The sequence below is a fragment of the Sminthopsis crassicaudata genome, chromosome 1, assembly GCF_048593235.1.
Source record: "Sminthopsis crassicaudata isolate SCR6 chromosome 1, ASM4859323v1, whole genome shotgun sequence".
Classification (NCBI taxonomy): Eukaryota; Metazoa; Chordata; class Mammalia; order Dasyuromorphia; family Dasyuridae; genus Sminthopsis; species Sminthopsis crassicaudata.
In genome coordinates this window covers 533604363-533622612 of record NC_133617.1, presented here as the reverse complement: position 1 = coordinate 533622612, position 18250 = coordinate 533604363, and the positions used below count along the sequence as shown (strand labels likewise).

Here is an 18250-nt window from a genome sequence, read left to right as displayed (position 1 = left end):
AGAACCATTAGAAACAATTTGACGGGTCTTAGAGGTAGACGTGAAAATGTTTTACTATTGCTTGCTGTTACAAGTGACAATTTTATTGTTTATTAACACTAACACACACACCCCTATTTCTCCTATTTTTCATTTCCTCGGGTAGGGATCTCCTTTTCCAGTAATCTGTCATTAGAATGTGAGCTTCTCAAAGATGAACTGTTTGTACTTTTCTTTGTATTTTTTGTGTTTTGCACAGTTCCTGACTTATAGATTGGATACACTGGTAAACGGTGAGAAGGATAGGGGGTAGTGCAGATCATTCTAGATAGCCTGAAGTTCCAATTTAATATGAAGATCTCATATACTTTGCTAGGTATAAGAAGCTGTGGCAAGATATAAGTCCGATCCTGAGGAACCACAACTGAACCCTGGAGCTTGGAGTGTAGCACACAACTGTGATTTGAACACATATGTGGTTTCAGTCTTGGTAAGACTAACATCCAGTGAGAGAATTCTGCTTCCTCTCCTCACACTCCTTAAACATCTTCTCTGATGCTATGGAGGCTATTATAGGAAGTTATAGGATTCTCCTAAAAGGCAATCTAATGTATATAAATATGGTATGGGATAGGTACCTTATATTATAGCAAATTAGTGACAAAAAGATTTAAAACAATTCAGAACAACTTGCACTTAATGTTATATTCTACTAGGAAGGTGATGCTTATTTTCAACAGAAAATAAAGCAGTTTGTAGGACTGTTGATTAAATATTTTAGATTGCATTTCAGCTCTACAAGGACCAAACAACTCTAGATACATTGGCCACTAAAATGACCAGGTTTAGACCAGATCTTTTATCAATGGCTATCCTCTCCAAGATTATTGGAGTAGTTGCCAGGGACTCTTCCTCAAGTTCCATTCAGCTTTGACATGTTGAAACTAAGCTCAAATTAAAATACTCATTTACCTAAGATAAGGAAGAGCAAATATAAAAGAGACAGCCTGAACTCAGTCTCAGGCTTACTTTGCCTGGATATGAGCTTTAGATGGCCATGGGCATTGGCCCCACAGAAGCCTGTTTGGAGGGAAAAGAAGTCAATTCATCCTTCCACCCCATACTTCTGAGGAATCAACTCAAACAGTCTTGATTTTTTTATAGCTGGTAAGGAAAAGGTTGAAAAGATAGGTGGTTATTCCTTTTTGTACAGTTACTGATTCATCATTTCTTCCAGTACTGCAGTCTCTAAAGTGCATACTTTGAATCACACATGGCCAGAAGCAAGGCACAAAATTTCCTGCTTGATTGATTGAAACCAGGAATAGCTTATCAGAGTATTCTTAATAGGATGGCCCCTTTTGGCCAATTCTACCTTTCTATACTAGACACAAAGTTTGCTTCATCCTGTAACTTTTTTTTTTCTCTTAAGAGCTGTAGAAATACTAATAGAAAAGCAAGAACAGGAAGTCCCTCTTAAAACATCATGGCTGCTGGTCTATTTCCAAATATGATTAGAAAAAAGAAAAAAAACCTACATGTTCTAAAATGTTCATAGCAGTTTCCTTTGTGGTGACAAAGAACAGGAAATTGCAGGGATCCCCTTTAATCAGGGAATGGCTAAATAAGTTGAGGTATATGATTGTGATGGAATATTACTGTGCTATAAAAATTATAAGCTTAATAATTTTAGAAAAAGATGAAAAAATTTGCAGGAAATAATGAAGAATATGAACAGAACCAAGACAGCATTGTATACAGTAACAGCAATATTGTTTTAAGAATGATTCTGAACTCTGGGAGATGACTATGAACCACTACATAGAATTCCCAATCCCTCTATTTTTGTCTGCCTACGTTTTTTATTTCCTTCACAAGCTAATTGTATACTGTTTCAAAGTCCGATTCCTTTTTATACAGCAAAATAACTGTATGGACATATATATATATATATATATATATATATATATATATATACATATATATATATGTATATATATATATATATATATTGTAGTTAACTTATACTTTAATATATTTAACATGAATTGGTTAACCTGCCATCTAGGGGAGAGGGTGGGGGGAAGGAGAGGAAAAGTTGGAACAAAAAGGTTTTGCAACTGTCAATGCTGAAAAACTACCCATGCATATATCTTGTAAATAAAAAGCTATAATAAAAAGAGAGAAAAAAAAAAAAAGGAGAATGATTCTGAGCAAATAATTTAGTTTGACTAAGTACCCAAATTAACATAAATGACATGAAGAAAAAAGCTATCGGCATCCAGAGAAAAAACTGAATAATTGTGTGTGTGTCTGTGTGTGTGTGTGTGTGTGTGTGTGTGTGTGTTTCTGTTTCTAATGGTAGCCCTCTCTAGGTTGGGCTGGGGGGTGTGAAGGAAAAAAAAAGTTACATGATAATTTTGTGGTATATTTGAAAGAAATATCAAGTTATGTATAGGAGAGTTGTAATTTCATATACAATCATCTTTTTATTGTACTATATTATGTAAATGATCATTTTATTCCATAATCTAAAAATAATTTTAAAGCATCATATCTAATAAAAGAGAAAGAATTTGAAATGAGAAAAATTGGAATAGTTGCCTTCTGGAAAATCTTACTGTCTTTTAAGATCAATGAGACAGGAATGTATAGCACTAAAACATTTCTTCTGTACTACTAACTGGCAACAACTTTCTGTACTCACACTGGAATATGTGGAACCAGCTCTTGGGATATACTTATAGTTCCTTAGAGACCTTGGAGAGGTGAATAAAGGTACTTAAAGTATGTTTTTATTCTGTTGACCTCTGCAGTAGGCAGGGCTTTCACACTCAGAAAGTCTATGCTAGACAGCTGCTCCCTTGGAGACCCAGCATGTCAGTGCCACCAGCCAAAGTGGTAGTGGCAGCTGCCTAGATTGTTGTAGCTGTAAGGCATGGGGGCAGGGAGAAACATGATGTGCTAGCCATTCAGTGCATGATGGAGGAGAAAGCACTTTTCCCCTTTTATTGTGGACTCTACCCTACTTTTAGCTACCCTTGTATTTTAGGAAACATTTATTATATTTAAAAGAGTAAAAAAGAAACCTTAGATCAAGGGCAAGACAAAACAAGCTCTTGGTAGGATTTGGGCCTGGATCTATAGTGTGCAGATCCCTGTTTTAGAAGATTACAAACTTGCCAAACAGTACAACATTTAAAGGCTACTCATCAAACTCTACTAATTTACTTATCTTCAGATTCCTTTCAAAGGTGCTATCAATCAAAGGTATGATCAAACCCTAGTGTCTCAGATTTTACTTTTGGATAGATTAAATAGGAAATCTTTCTATTTCCATTACAGCACAGATGGCTGAAGTAAATAACATTCAAAGGTCTAGAAAGGATCTTCTCACTAATGGAAATCTATTAGAAATTCAACTTTAGCAAATTTTTATAATTTGTGGGAAAAAACACTAATCACTGAATTGCATAATACAGGTTTACTAACCAGTCAGTTTAATTACATAAAGTGCTTCAGTCTTGTTATCAGAAGTAGCCAAGCTGCTGACTCAAGAATAATTGCTGCTTATTTGCATGTTATTTTTTATGGAATTGGAACATTCAGTCAATATTTTAGTACTCAGAATTATCCCTATCAACAATTCCTTCTTCTACTCTTCTTTGTCTTTTTCCATCAACCTTTACTTTCTCCTACTTCCCTGATATGATAGAATGATTCCCCAAGCTATCAGGAAGAACTAATTCAGTGAAATTTGCCACTAACCCCATGCCCAGAAGAGTACCTACCCATTCTTCTCTCTGTCCAGAACAGGAACCTCCCTAGAGCTAACCTAATCTCAAAAATAGCTATGCAATGTTAAAAATCAATGTCTTAGTTTTATTTCATCCTTGAGAAACAATGTGGTGTATAAGAAAGGTACTGGACTTAAAGTCAGCAGAACCATAGATGTGACTTATTTATCTAGTATGTGACTATCAATAAATCACTTTAAAATATAAGCTTTAATATACTCATCTTTAAAATGGAAATAGTATCATAGTACTTATAAGTTTGTTATGGGAATGAATGATATATTAAGTAAATTTAAAATCACAAACTTCAATGCAGATATGACTGTAACATCCATTAGATGCCAGCTCACTCAATTCTCACTAGGGCTGTAACCACAGGCTTTCCATTCCTGACAGATAGTAACATTGCTAAGCTTCTAGGGGAGTCTGTCCATTCTTTGAACCATTCTATATTCCCTTTGGGTGATCTGTTATTTTTTTTCTTTTAATTAAACTTTTTATTTTCAAAATATATCCATAGATAATTTTCAATATTCATGCTTGCAAAACCTTGTCCAAATTTTTCCCTCCCTTCCCCACCTCGTCCCCTAAATGGCAAGTAATTCAATATATGTTAAACATGTGCAATTCTTCTATACATATTTCTACAATTATCATGCTGCATAAGAAAAATGAAATCAAAAGGGAAAAAATGAGAAAGGAAAAAAATGCAAGCAAACAACAAAAAAGTGAAAATACTACATTGTGATTCACACTCAGTCCCCACAGTCTTCTCTCTGGGTGCCAATGGCTTTCTTCATCACAAGACCAATGTAACTGGCCTAAATTACTTCACTTCCTACCTACTTCCATCAGAACTGATTGTCATTTAATCTTGCCGTGTACAATATTCTTCTGGTTCTTTTCATTTCACTTAGCATCAAGTTCGCAGAAGTCTCTCCAGGCCTCTCTGAAACCATCCTGCTGATCATTTCTTATAGAACAATAATATTCCATAACATTCATATACCACAACTTATTCAGCCACTCTCCAATCTATGGGCTTTTACTCAGTTTCCAATTTCTTGCCACTACAAAAAGGGCTGCTACATTTTTGCACTTATGGGCCCTTTTCCCTTTTTTATCATCTCTTTGGAATACATGCTTAGCAGAAACACTGCTGGGTCAAAGGATATGCATAGTTTGATAACCCTTTGGGCATAGTTCCAAATTGTTCCCTAGAATGGTTGGCTCAATTTACAACTCCACCAATTATGTATCAGTGTTCCAGTTTTCCCACATGCCCTACAACATTCATCATTATCTTTTCCTGTCATCTTAGCCAACCTGAAATGTGTGTATTAGTACCTAAGAATTGTCTTAATTTGCATTTCTCTGATCAATAGTGATTTAGAGCATTTATTCATATGACTAGAAATGGTTTTAATTTCTTCATCTGAAAATTCTCCATTCATATCCTTTGACTATTTATCAATTGAATAATGGCTTGAATTTTTATAAATTTAAATTAATTCTCTCTATATTTAAAAAATGAGACCCTTCCAGAACCTTTGGATATAATTTTTTTTCTCAGTTTATTGCTTTCCTTCCAATATTTCTGCATTGGTTTTGTTTGTACAAAAATTTTAACTTAATATAATCAAAACTATTCATTTTTGCATTCCATAATATATTCTAATTCTTCTTTGGCCACAAATTCCTTCCTTCTCCAGAGATATGAGAGGTAAATAATCCTTTGTTTTTCTAATTTGGTTATATTATCAGTCTTTATGTCTAAATCTTATCTTGGTGTAGGGTGTTAGGTGTGGGTCAATACCTAATTTCTGCCATACTAATTTCCAATTTTCCCAGAAATTTTTGTCAAATAATGAGTTCATATCTTTGGGTTTATGAAACATTAGGTTACTAAAGTCATTGACTATTGTGTCTTATGAATCTAATCTATTCCACTGATCAACTACTCTGTTTCTTAACAAATAACAAATGGTATTGATGACCACTACTTTATAACATAGTTTTAGGTCTGGTACAGGTAGATCATCTTCATTTGCATTTTTTCATTAATTACATTGATATTCTTGACTTTTTGTTCTTTCAGATTAACTTTTGTTATTATTTTTCTAGCTCAATAAAATAATTTTTAGGTGTTTGTTTGGTATGGCACAAAATAAGTAGATTAATTAAGGTAGTATTGTCATTTTTAATTATAGTAGCTCAGCCTACCCATGAGCACTTGATATTTTTCCAATTGATTAGATCTGACTTTGTATAGAAAGTTTTATAATTGTGTTCATAAAGTTCCTGGGTTTGCTTTGGTAGGTAGAGCCCCCCCAAAATATTTTATATGATCTACAGTTATTTTAAATGGAATTTCTCTTTTTATCTCTTGCTGTTGGACTTCGTTGGTAATATATAAAAATGCTGATGATTTATGTGGATTTTTTTTGTATTCTGAACTTTGATAAAATTTTGAATTGTTTGTAGTAGTATTTTAGTTGATTTCCTAGGGTTCTCTAAATATACCATCATATCATGTTCAAAGAGTGATAATTTGGTTTCTTCATTACCTACTCTAATTCTTTTATTTTTCTTCTCTTATTGCTAAAGCTAACATTTCTAATACAATATTGAATATTAATGGTGATACTGGACAACCTTGTTTGACCCCTGATCTTATTGGGAATGGGGAATGTACCCCATTACATATGATGCTTGATGATGGTTTTAAATTGATGATACTGATCATTTTAAGGAAAATTCCATTTATTCCTATATTCTCTAGTGTTGGATTTTGTCAAATGCTTTTTCTGCATCTACTGAGTTAATCATATGATTTAGTTTGGTTATTGATATAGTCAATTATGCTAATAGTTTTCCTAATATTTCCTAGTATAAATTCTACTTGGTCATGGTATATTATCCTGGAGATAATTTGCTATAATACCTTTACCAATATTTTATTTAAGATTTTTGCATCAATATTAGAGAAATTGATTTATAATTTTCTTTCTCTGTTTTGACCCTGCCTGGTTTAGGTATCAACACCATATTTGTATCATCAAAAGAATTTGATAGGACTCCTTCGTTCCCTATTTTTCCAAATAGTTTGCATATTATTGGAATTAAATATTCTTTAAATGTTTGGTAGAATTCACATGTAAATCCATCTGGCCCTGGAGAATTTTTTCTTAGAGAGTTGATTAGTAGCTTGTTCAATAGCTTTGTCTAAAATGGTGCTATTTAAGTAATTTATTTCTTCCTCTGTTAATCTGGGAAATCTATATTTTTATAAGTATTTATCCATTTCACTTAGATTATCAAATTTATTGGCATACAATTGGGCAAAATAGCTCCTAAATATTACTCTAATTTCCTTTTCGTTAGTGGAAAGTTCATTCTTTTCAATTTCGATACTAATAATATTTTATATTTTATATTTTCTTCTTTCCTTTTTCTAATCAAATTACCTAAAGGTTTATGTTGGTGTTTTTACAAAACTAACTCTTAGATTTGTTTACTAGTGCAAGAGGTTTTTTACTTTCAATTTTATTAATCTCCTCTTTTATTTTTAGAATTTCAAATTTAGTATTGGACTTTTAAAATTTGTTCTTTCTCTAGCTTTTTTAGTTGTATACCCAATTCATTGAAATTCTTTTTCTCTGTTTTATTTAAATAACCATCTAAGGACATAAAACTCCCCTTCAAATTTTGCTGAATTCTCATTGAGTGATTTTTCCTTACATCTTTATTTTAGGAAAATATAACAAAGGAATCTTCAGTATAGAGGAGGCATATAAACATGAATGTTTTAGAGACTGAGGTGAAGATGGTATACTATCATGGAAAGAACACTAGCACAGGATAGTGCAGAGCTGTGATCATTAACAGAAAAAAGAATGATGCAAGGTACCTGCTTAAGATGGAGAATGCAATGATGTTCAAAGGTGAGTGTGAAGAAAACCTCTCAGAGCTGAAAGATATAAAAAGGAGCAAGAACTAATATTAGAGAGCTACATTCTGGACCCATGCTGGAGAAATCTGAAATAAGGACTCATCTGGCAGCTTTAGAGTACAAACAAGGGGATTCATGCTATATAAGATCTGAGCTAGGTTTTGAATCTACACTCCCAAAGATTGAAGTAGTATAGGAAAAATTATGCCCTAGATATATTAGAAAAAAGTTTGTACATTTGTTCTTTGGAGTAAACATCACTTTGTAAAAGCTACTCAAAGAAACATGGTAAATGTGGTGGTGGGATTTGGGGGGGGGCATTCCACTCTTTTGGTTCTTCTCCTACTTATATGACCCTTCCTTTATAAGTTTCCTTTGCTGGATCTTTAGCCAAGGGACATCCTCTAAACCTGGGTATTTCATAGGGCTCTCTTCTGCACCATCTTCTCTTTTCTCTTTATTATATTCTACTTGGTGATCTTATCAGCTTCCATGGGTTTAATCATTATCTTTATACTGATGATTCTCAAATCTACTTATGTAGCCATAATCTCTCTGCTGAACTCCAATCCCCTATCTCTCTATTAGGCATCTGAAATTCAACATACCCAAAACTGAATTCATTATCTTTTATCCAAAACCCTCCCCAACTCCAAACTTCCCTACTCCTGTTGAAAGCACTACTCTTTTCCCAGTCACCCAGACTGGCAACCTAATTATCATTCTTTACACTATCTCTTATTCCCCACCCCTAGGCCATTTCCAATATATTGTCAAAACCTATCAATTTCATATTTGCAACATCTTTCAAATGTGCCCTCTTTTATGCTCATTTCTTCATGCTTGGACTATTGCAATAAGTTATTCGTTGTTCTGCTTGCCCCAACTCTCTCCTGACTTCAGCCCATCTTGCAAGTGATTTTTCTAAAGCTCAGATTCTTCCTTGTCATACCAAACCTTCCCCCTCCCCCAATAGTCAATAAATTTGTGGAGATCCTTATTACCTCCAGGGCTAAACATAAAATCCTCAGATTAATATTCAAAGCCCTTCATAATCTGTCCCTTCTTCCCAGTTATTTTATGCCACCCACCCACCTCGCCTACTCTTTAATACTGGCCTCTTTGCTGTTGTTGCAAAAACATTTTCATCTCTTGTGGTGCTTATTTCACATTCCAGCTGATGAAATCACAAAGTACAATATATAGAGAGAGAGAAAAGAGAGGATTTATGGCTGAGATTTGAGGGGTACACACACTTATTTGCTTCAACATGGATGAAGATATAATAAATGAAACTATGAAAGATCAGTTAGAGAATTAAAGGATAAGCAAAAAAGAACAGTACGATTAAAAAAAAAACCCAGAGAGGAGATTGTATCCAGGAAAAATTAATCAAGAGTATTAATTGATACAAAAAAGTTAAGAAGGATGAGCATTGATAATAAACCATTATGTCTGATAATCAAAAGAAGATTGGTGTTGGAGAGACTGTGTAAAGATGGGCATACTACTGTATTGGTTTTGGACCTGAGAACTGATCAAACTATTTTGAAAAGCATTTTTGAGAAAAGTGGCTAAAATATCAATTCACTTCAATATGGATATTACACTTCTAGGCATATACCCCCAGAAGATCAATAGGAAAAAAAAAGATCCATAAACACAGAAATGCTTATGGTGACATTTTTGTATTGGCGAAGAACAGGAAATATAGTAAATATTTATCAATTTAAGTATCACTAAACAAATTGTGATAGATTAATGTAATGGAATTCAACTGTTCGAAGAATTGGGCACTCATAAATATAGGGAAATATAAGGTGACAATATCTTATACAAATATATGTATTTGTGTGTATATATATGTACATATATATGTATAATTTATATATACAGAACCAGGAAAATAATATGTTCAGGGACTGCAACAATGTAGATGTAGAGAACCATAAAAGTAAGACAATTGAAAGTATATTCTATGGAAGTGTAATAACCAAAATTGCCCCCAAAGAGAACATGTGAGAAGATACCTTTCTGCTTCTTTGAAGTAATAAGAGATAATGGACTTTTGATATGTTGAGTAATTCTATTAAATTTCTCTCCCCCATTTTAAAAAGTCTTTATTATAAGAAAAAGTAAAGGCAGAAATAGCCATAGAGAAGTAATTATAGAACTGGCTTTAGTTTAAGGATAAAGATGAATTCTGCTAAAATGCCTATAAGATAAACAGTCCAAAATATCCAATAGACAGTTGGAGATTTAAGATTGGATTTCAGAAGACTGGGGCTGGATCTCTGCTTTACTTGTATAGTTACAATAATTAAACTCCAGGGATCTAATAGATTACCAAAAGAAGAGATATAGAAAAATAGATAGCCTAAAACAGAATTGGGCTTACATTTACAATTGTGGAATAATTCATAGATGATGATATAGAAAATGAAACTAAAAAAACAGATACAGAGAACCAAAAGAAAGAAATGTCAAAAAAAAATAGCGAGGAGATAAAAAGCAGGGAGAGAGTATATTGGTCATTACTGTCAAATAAAGCAAAAGTTAAGAAGTCAATTTGGGATTTTCTTGGCAAAGCTACTAAAGTGGCTTGCTATTTCTTTCTCCAGCTCTTTTTACAGATGAATAAACTAAGGCAAATAGAATTAAGTGACTTGTTCAGGTTCACACGATAGTATCTGAGACCAAATATAAACTCAAGAAAATGAGGTTGCCTGACTTCCAGCACCTGGCAATTAAGAGAGATTGGTAATTCCAGAGTTTCAGTTTCACTTGACTCCTGAGGTCATAAGATATAGTACAAAAAGCAGAGAAATGAGAAGAGTATTCATTATGTACTTGATATCAAATGGTGAGGAGACAAACAAATCTAACGTTTTTACCAGCAAAGAGTTTATTTTCCATTGAGGTGTGTATGTGTGTAGTATATTGGGATATATAGACAGAAAATTCAATACCAAATATATATGTAAAATAATTACAGAGTAATTGGATAGGGAGGATGCTGAAAATTGGGGAATCCAGAAAAGCCTATAGTGCTAACACTTGAGCTGAGCTTTGAGGGAAGCTGTTGATTCTAAAATGCAGAACTGAGGAAGAATAGTATTCTAGGAATGGGGGTAGGGGAATGGAAAGCTTGTGCAAAAGCATAGTTAGTGAATGGAATGTCATTATGAGGAACAGCAAGTAGGACAATTGGTTGAAACAAAGTATGTGTAATCAATCTAGTATGTGAATCAATCTAGAAAAATAGGCTGGAGCAAGGAAGTATAAAGCTTTAAATGTCTAACAAAAAAGTTTCTATTTTATCATAGCAGAAATAAGAAATTGTTGAAGATCTAGGGATCAAGATAGGAATCTAACAAAGGACATACATATCTGGGGGAGCTATGGATTATAACATTCAACTCTGTAAATTTTGTAAAGAAAAGAAGAATGAAAAATGAGGGAAAAGTTATTAGATTAGATGGTTAAAAGAAAATTGTCAATCTTGGAGAGAGAAGTTTCAGTTGAGTGGTGGGTCCAGAAGCCAGAATGCAGATGGTCTGGAGCATGGAACTCTAGAGCCAAAGTTGTGGACAAAAATGAATCAAGTTATGAGTAGGTTAAGAGAAGTTAAAAGGACTTGAGTCCTAGAGTCTACCATGGAAGGATTAATAAAATTAATTGGGACCAGTCATGATGAATTCTGAGACATATCAGCTATTTGGTTGGCACAATTCTAGGCCTCTGATAGTACCCAAAGGGAGGAAAGTGCATCAGAATATATGTATATGTATATATATATGTATATTTGTGTGTATATAAATATGTATGTATACAAATGCAAATATATGATAGCTTATACCCATATAAACTATGTATCTATGTGCATAAATGTATACATCATGCACACATGTATTTATGAGTGAATGGGAGCCAGGGTAGAAGGTCATATGAGCAGACCTGATCATAAAAATATATGAAATTACAAGTCCACTTGATGGTTTCTAAGGTCCCTTTCCAGGTCTAAAATTCTGGGTTCACTCCCAAATTTTGGTCCATCATCATAGTCTTAACTTTCTAGTCATTTCTTCTAGCCACCTTTCTCTATTCAGGCTATCTTTTCCTTAATAACCAATCCTCCCACCTTAGTTCTGGAATCATGATCAAATCAACCCTGCCATTTTTTGTGGATGAGAGTGGGTGTCAATATACTTCCATAAAGCCCATCTTATCCCTTCTGTAGCTTTCTGGACAAAAGTGTCCTTCCCTGGTCATTATTTTCCTTTATGTGTGTTCTTTGTTTTTTATATTTGTGTCCCCAAAAGTTAATAAAGTACTTAGCACATGCTTAGAATTTAATAAGTGTTTAATAATTCAAGGATTCATGTTCTATTTTGCAATGGATTTATTTGCTTTTGATTACATGTGATCAATATCCCTTTGGTTATTAGGCAAAAGGAATAAATAGAAAGTTTATACATTGAAGATAAATTCTAGGAAATACCAAAGTTTTGTTTTTATTCCACAAGCCCTAGTCTTCTCTCCCTGTCAGTCATTGCTGTACCTTCTCAAACTTAAATTAGTATCTTCTCCATTCAATGAAGAAGAAAAAGAACAGATTGAGGAATTTACTCTAACTTTTTAGGGATTTAATGGTTATTCCTCCATTGAATATTTGCATATAAAAAGGGGAAAACTACTCCCACCCCATACATAATTAATACTACATTTGAATATCTAAGATGGAATAATTTTGAGAATAGGAAAATCTTCCTTCCTTGCTTCCAAAAATTATAGGAGACTTTTACATTATAATAATATTAAGCACTTTCTGATAAGGCTGGCACTAACAGAGAGTTTTTAACTTACCATACGTACCATAACGTACCATAAAAATACCATTTAAAAAAAAAACAAACTTTAAAAGTTGCATGTTACGCTTCCCTATTACATAATATTTCTAGCTATACCAAAGACCATGATAATTTGATGAACAAAAATGTTGTATTTAAACAATAAAACTCACTTAGAAAAAAATTACATTTAAATAGTAAAATTATTTTAAGAATAAAGGATATAAGAAAAGATTAATTGTAATTTACAAGCCATTAAAAATACTTTACATGAAAATAAGATTTTTTCTTTCAAAAAGAAAATTTCCTATAAAATATAGACTTCTGTCATTCTAATATCCTTTGCAACACACACATCCTCTTATTATAAAAGTATATGAGGACTAATATACTATAGTGCTTACTTGAAAGTAATTGGGTATATGTAGTACTATGCTGACATATTTTTAATTTCATGGTTTCAAGAAACAGTTTTAAGAGTACAAAATAGCAAATCTTTTTTTTCATTTTGGGGATTTTCACTTATCCATCAAATTATATGTATTGAGATTTTTTTCTACTATCACTGGCTTAAAAACTGTGGGGCTGTTTCCTTCTTTACTCTAGGAACCCCTGAAGAGAGGATCCAAGCATGAAGCTGTCTTTGAAGACTCCACTCTCAGATAATCTCCAAGGGCGTGCAAAAATGGGTATTCTGAAAACATAAATTAACATTTAAATTAGGCCAGTCAGATGAAAGTTATGCCTCAAACAAATCTCAAGATTTGAAAGGTACAATAAAAGACAGGCTATGACAATCTGCTTTGAAGCAAAAAATCTCCCCCTTTCTCTCTCTCTCTCTCTTTTTTCTTTCCTCCCTCCTTCCCTTCCCTCCCTCTCTTTGTCTCTCTTTTTCTCTCTTTTCCCTTCTCTGCCTTTTTCTACCATTTATTCTTTCAACATTTCCCCTTTTCTTTCTTTTTATATATCCATATTTTTTCAGTAATTTTGACTAAGTATCCACAACCTTCCTGAATACTCATATACTACTTTCAAATGCGTTTTTAAAATTAGCAATTCTATGCTGTTGTTATGTAGTAATTTTAATCATGTCAATCTCTTTATGATATCATTTTGGATTTTATTGGCAAAGAATGAAGTGGTTTTTGTCAGTTCCTTTTACAGACCATTTTATAGATGATGAAATAAGGCAGAGTTAAGCGACTTGTCCAGGGTGCTAGAGTTAGTGTCTGAGGCCAGATTTGAATCCAGGAAAGTGAACTCCAGAACTAGCATTCTATCCATTGTACCACCAACTTGCTCTAACAATTATTTAGTGAATATTTTAAATAATTTCTCAGAGAATAGTTTTTATCATTACTACTATTTAATAAATAGTAATAAATAACACTGGTCAATGAGTCACTTTGATATGTATAGTATCTCCATTGAAGCTTTGTAACCCTATTTCTGGAAATGAGTGATGGAGAGGCCCTTTTCCTCCTCATTAAAAATGTATATAGGTTTTCTCTGACTGTTTCATTAGTTTACTATGTGGTGATGAAAAGCCTTTTAATTGGGTGCTTAGCCAAAACTTCAGGAAGATAAAATGTTTGAACAAATGAATTCTTATCTCTTGTCTGGTGGCAAGTGAATCAAGGATTGCTCCAAGCCTTCTGGTGGGGAGAAGATAGTAGGAAAAAAATTAGCCTGTTATATTTATTTGAAATTAATGGGAACGATATAGTACCATGCTGACATACTTTTTGTTACGTGATGTTAAAAAAAAAAGCAACTATAAGAGTTTATAACCGTAGTCAGTAGTCCTACATCATGTCGTCATCCAATCTCCAGCTAAAAAAGCATGATGATTATTTCTTCCATCTCTACCATGTTTATTCTTTCATAATCTTAGTTGAATGGATATCAGTGATAAATAAGATTATTTTATTTTATGAGCTTTGAAGTTCAGAAGAACCATTGAAGGTCCTTCCAAAAAATAGAGCTGGTAGTATTAATAGTCAAATCTAGTAAAAAATCATCTTTGAGGAGCAGTTTGCTTAATCCAGCCTAGCCATGAATCAAATTTGCAGCTGAGATGTTTCGTCTTCCAAGCAAGAAAGCAACTTATCCATTGCCTGTGCAATATCCTAAAGTGAACTGGGGAATAGAAGAGATGATATAGATTGTAACAACCACTTTAAGTTTGAAACCATGTCTCCCAGGGATCAAAATGAAGTGAAGCTGGACTCCTCATTTATGAACTTGTTCTTACTTTATCTTCTTAGTCAGTGTCCCTTTGTGATAGCTAACTGGTGTTAGTTGGTTAAATGATACTGAAAAAATACATTGGATGGGGGCTTGTGAGCAGTAATATTAGAGAGAGGTGAGGGAAGGGTGGAATTATTCTTATAACCCTGAAGGGAGAGATAGTCAAGCACATTTTGAGGATACATTCTGGCAGTGGGAAGAAGGACAGGGTTGGGATACAAACCCAGCTTTTGTTATACAACTACTCTACAATGCCATTTATTTTAAAGTTCTGGCTTTACATGTCCCATTTGCCCAGGTTCCAAAAACTGACAATACAGAACCAAGCTATGATTCATGACTCCAAAATTCTGCCTCATTCCTTTTGGCATTATTGCTGTTTCTCTTCTTTATATATATGCCTTTGAGCTTGAGGCATGACCAGTTTAACAAATAGAAATAAATTCATCCTTTTAAAAATTAATGCTCAAATGGATCTGTGACCTCACTATTTCTTAAAACATATCTAGTTATCTAATATGAAAATATATATCTTTTTTTGACTTTGTTAAATTTGGGTATTGGGCTGTAAAAATTTGTTCACAGATCCAGTCACAAATTATTCTCTCTTTATAGCAGAAAAAAAATAGCTTTCTTTTGCCTTGCTCAGAGTCGAGTGACAAGTCTAACTGAAGAGTGAAAAATCCATGCTCTGTCTCATTTTGGTAGGTATATTATAGAAATCAAGGCCATAGATCATTATGGGCAAAAAGAAATGGTAGAAATTGAATCTTATAAGGCTTAAATTCCCATAAGTAATTCCCTTGAGCTATTAAACCATTATCCAATTTAGCAGTTAAAAAAAAATCCCAAGTATAATTAATTCCTTTTATAAAGTCCAAGGTTTAGAAACAAAACAATTACAAGGACTATTAGGGTCATCAATTTTATATAGTCAGCATTAGTGAAAAACCAAATATTCTTTTCTATCATGGATAGTAAATGCTTCTGACAATTTCACATTAAGTAGTTAAAGTGTTAATAGTGTTTCTGAGTTGGAAATAATTCAATGCCAAAATTAATAAATTGTATATTATGCTATGGTATAAAAAATGTTATGTCTTATGGTTCAATTTGGCATGATTTGAGGAAGGAAAAATGATAGTAAGGATTGAATTTCAGGAATTGAATCTTCAAAACATTCATAAGATAAAATCGGTAAGCTATTGATACTCAACTAGAGAATCTAGACTTCAGGGTCAGGAGAGACTTCAACAAATGATTCTTCTCCATTATTCTTGCTTGGAGTATCTGAATTGTACAGATTGAATGAAAGCCCTATTCAAGTTTTCTGGTTCCATTCTTATCTCTGAAATTCAGTTTATTTTACCAGTTGCCTATTGGACATTTCAAACTGGATATCTTGGAGACATTTCAGACTCAATATGTTCAAAGCTGAATTTTGTTACATTTAAAGTGATTGTGCATATATAGTCTATATTTCTTGTTGTCTTGAGGAAGAAAGAGGGAAGAAAAGGAAGGAAAAAAATTCTTAAACAAACATTTTTACAAAAATGAATACTGAAAAGTATGTGGAATTGAAAAAAAATACTAATAAGTGAAAAAAATAAAACTGAATTTGTCAATCTTTCTCCCGCCAAATCTTCTAAACTTCCCTATTTCTATAGAAGGCACTACCATCCTTTGTTCTCTGAGGTTTAAAACTGTAACATTATCTTCAGCTTCATACTCTTCCTGACCTCATGACTTTCTTGTCATTTCTACTTTAAAACATCTTTTGCATACTACTTCTGTTCTCTACTTACACAGCTATCACTTTAAGCCCTCATCACTTTTCACCTAGATTGTTGCAACAGCTTCCTAACTATTGTCCCTGTATTGTCTCTTAGCACTCCATTCCATACTATATGCTGCTGCCAAAACAATTTTCCTTAAGCACAGATCTGACCATGTGAATCTTCAATTTAATCAACTTCAGTGGCTTCCTATTGCCTCTAGGAAAAAATATAAAGTCCTTTGTAAAGCTTTTCACGATCTTTACAACTTGGTCTCAAACTATCTTCCAACCTCATCCCATGTTATTCCCCTCCTACACATTACAATCTAGCCAAACTGGCCTCTATTCTTTACAAAACATTCTCCAGTCTCCAAACTTTTGTACTGGTGATTCTACGTGTCCCTCTTTGCTTCCATATAATACAGTCCTTTTCTTCCAAAAAGGCACAGCTCAAGTACAATCAAGTACAATCATTTCCATGAAACATTTTGAGATTCCCAGAAAGATTTGCTCAGGGTTACATAGCTAATAAGCTGGATTCAAGCATCTGAAGCTGGATTTGAACTCCTATATCCAGGGGATGGTGCTCTATGCACTGAACCACTTAGTTGTTCCATCTTTGTATTTACTTTTTGTAGTAAAAGGAGAAATATTTAATAATAACAAATCATTATTAATAAAACAATAATATTTAATAACTCGCAGATATATGGCACAGTGGTGTCACTCTGGGCAAGGCTCTTAACCCCGTTTGCTTTACTTCCTCATCTATAAAATGAGCTAGAGAAGGAAATGGTGAACTACTCTATCATTTTTTTCAAGAAAACCCTAAAAGGGATCACAAAGAGTCAGATATGACTCAACAATAATAAAAACATTTATTTCCTGCTTTAAGGTTTGCAAACATCTCATTTTGTCATTTATTATATTTATGATAGATAGCTAGATAGATGGATGTGTGTGTATGTCTCCCCATCCCAGCATCCACAATGAGCCTGAGACATAGTAAATGCTTAATAAATACTTATTGATTAATTCACTGATTAGCAAAAATGTAAGTTGTCATGACCCATAAACTGAGGATTAATGCTAGAACTAGAAGTTATCATATTTGAAGATTTGATATCTTTTAAAATTTAATAGCATTCCATCTTTTCAACCCCATATCTTCATGTTATAGTCCCTTCTTTCCATCTAGTCTGATGTCACATCCTCTATGTAGTCCCCTAACTCCAGATGGAAATTATTTTTTATATTTCTCTTAGCATCTTGCCTAGATTATTTCCTCTGTATCTTAACTATTTGGAGGCTAATAATTTTTTACTCCATTAGATAGTAATCTCTTTGAGAACAGTGTCTTAGTCCTATTTCCCTTTGCACAAAGCTAGCATTTAAGGAATGTTTATTGAAATGAATTAAGTGAAAGCAACCTCCCTTGATAACAAATAGAAAGTTTTATAGAATATGGAAAAGACATCTATACTTATCTGAATTAATGGCATCCCAATGACATATCTAAATTTTATCACTAGGCAAGGAGATCATCCTATTAATTTCACAAGAAAATCTTAACCACACACACCAATGATTGGAATGGGAATACATTTACTGTTGGTTTTCTAGGATATTTTCTGTTTAATAGCTT

At 33.2% G+C, this 18250-nt stretch overlaps 1 long non-coding RNA gene across 1 annotated transcript; it reads left to right on the top strand.

The window, feature by feature from the left end:
* The first annotated feature begins 275 nt into the window (after positions 1-275).
* Positions 276-13864, top strand: LOC141550838 (uncharacterized). Its single transcript, XR_012484688.1, has 3 exons — positions 276-469; positions 7531-7720; positions 13185-13864. It is a non-coding gene; the product is annotated as an uncharacterized LOC141550838 (long non-coding RNA).
* Positions 13865-18250: the final 4386 nt, after the last annotated feature.